Raw genomic sequence first — 2500 nt, forward strand, 5'->3', positions numbered from 1 at the left:
GCTCGGTAGACAAACGTTAGGGGATCCGGCATCCGTTCTGTTACGGTCTTTAGGTGGGCCAAAACCAGCTGTTCAAAGGTCTTCATGACAACAGATCAGTAGGTTCCTGGCCTGCTTATACAGAGTTTTGTCCTCCCCTCTGTAGGCATCTTCCTTGGCATGTCAAAGGTTTTTCAGTTTGGCTGTGAACCATGGCTTGTTGTTACTGAATTTGAGTAAGGCTTTGGTTCGAACACACACATCTTCAGAAAAACTGATGTACGATGTCACAGTGTCAGTCAGTTCATCCAGGATGTCAGTTCCAGCCTCAAAGATACGATCAGTTTGGTCAAAACAGTCTTGTAGTTCCTGCTTTGCCTCACTGCTCCATCTTTTCACTGTTTTTACTACAGACAGTAGATGTTAGTTTCTGCCTGTATGTTGGAATAAGATGAACCAAGCAGTGATCAGAGTTCCCCAAGGCTGCCCTGGGTACAGAGCCATATGCGTCCTTAAGAACCGTGTAGCAATGATCCAGTGTATTTTTCTCCCTTCTGGGACAGTTTATATGCTGTCTGTATTTTGGAAGTTCAAGTGTTAGTTTTGCCCTTTTAAAGTCTCCAAGGATAATAAAAAAGAGAATCTGGATTATTTTGCTAAAAGCAAGATATTTGGTTTGCCAGGTTTTGCAGTGCATCATTGACGTTGGCCTGCGGTGGGACGTAAACTCCGATTAGAATGAATTAAAGGGTTTACAGTTTACGAGCAGTGATTCCAGGTTTGGGCTGCAGTATTTGTTCAGCACTGTGACATCTGTACACCAACGTTCATTAATGTAGAAGCAGATTCCTCCGCCTTTCATTTTACCCGATAGCTCTGTTACACGATCCGCACGGTGCAAGAGAAGTTATTCACTTTCCGGGATTGAGTAACTGAGCCAAGTTTTGGTAAAACAGAGAGCAGTGGAGTATGCAAAGTCTTTGTTTGCTCCGTTGAGAAGAAACAGTTCGTCCATTTTGTTCGGCAGTGAGCGGAGGTTTGCCAGGTTAATCGATGGGAGCCCCTCGGTCGTAGCTTCACTAGCTCCTTGAATTATCTAAGATTATCTAAGTCTTTGAGCACAAACTTTTTAAGGTCCTGCCACAGCATCTCAATATGGTTCAGGTCAGGACTTCGACTCGGCCGATCCAAAGTCTTCATTATGTTTTTCTTCAGCCATTCAGAGGTGGACTTGCTGGTGTGTTTTGGATCATGGTTCCATTTATCACAGCAACTCTTAGAGGTCCTGAAGCAGCAAAGCAGCCCCAGACCATCACACTACCACCACCATGTTGGTACTGTATGATGATATTTTTCTAAAATGCTGTGTTACTTTTACACCAGATGTAACGGGACACAGACCTTCTAAAAGGTTCAATTTTTGTCTCATCATTCCACAGAGTATTTTCCCAAAGTCTTGGCGGATCATCGAGATTTTTTCTGGAAAATCTGAGACGAGCCTTTATGTTCTTTTTGCTCAGCAGTGGTGTTCTTCTTGGAACTTCTTGGGCTATGCCGGCCTCTTTCTTATGGTGGAGTCATGAACACTGACCTTAACTGAGGCAAGTGCGGCCTGCAGTTCTTTGGATGTTGTTATGGGGTCTTTTGTGACAACTTGGATGAGTCTTTGCTGCACTCCTGGGGTAAATTTGGTCGGCTGGCAACTCCTGGGAAGGTGTGATTTCTTGATTGTGAACAGGTGTGGCAATAATCAGGCCTGGGTGTGGCTAGAGAAATTGAACTCAGGTGTGATAAACCCAGTTAAGCTATGTTTTAACAGGGGGTAAAGACTTTTACACACAAGGCCATGTGGGTTTGGATTTTGTTTTCCCTTAATAATAAAAACATTCATTTAAAAACTGCATGTTGTGTTTACTTTGTTATCTTTGACTAATATTCAAATAAAAAAACATCTCTGAGTTGTTGATGCATGGACGTCACAAGTCCGCTGAAGGTGTGCTGTGGTATCTGACACCAGGATGTTAGCACCAGGTCCTTTAATCTGTAAGTGAGCTTGGGACTCTAAGGAATTTGGAGACCATCACCTTGAACTCTTTTTCATGTACCTCAAACCGTTCCTGAACAGTTTTTTTTCAGTGTGTCATGGAGCATTATCCTGCTGAAAGATGACATCATGGAACACTCTTACTACAGCAGTGTTTAGGTAGGTGCTACATGTCAAAGTAAGATCCACATAAGCTCCAGAGTTTCCCAGCAGAACATCAACACCACACACACACACACACACACACACACACACACACACACACACACACACACACACACACACACACACACACACACACACACAAACTCCAGGACCCAAGGTTTTCCAGCAGAACATTGTTCATCACACTACACTACATCACTATGTCAGGACTCAGCCCGGACTTTGGCCACGTGCTTTTGTTGATGTTCTGTGTTCACGTGTCCTCTCCACCTCCGCACACCTGTTCCTCATGTGTTAATTGTTGTTAGTATT

General features: G+C 43.7%; 1 protein-coding gene across 1 annotated transcript in view; it reads right to left on the bottom strand.

Moving 5' to 3' along the window:
• The window catches only part of LOC113649780 (putative protein MSS51 homolog, mitochondrial), a 13669-nt gene that overhangs the window by 5335 nt on the left and 5834 nt on the right, over positions 1-2500 (bottom strand). The window lies entirely within an intron of this gene.

Source organism: Tachysurus fulvidraco, chromosome 3, assembly GCF_022655615.1.
Source record: "Tachysurus fulvidraco isolate hzauxx_2018 chromosome 3, HZAU_PFXX_2.0, whole genome shotgun sequence".
Lineage (NCBI taxonomy): Eukaryota > Metazoa > Chordata > Actinopteri > Siluriformes > Bagridae > Tachysurus > Tachysurus fulvidraco.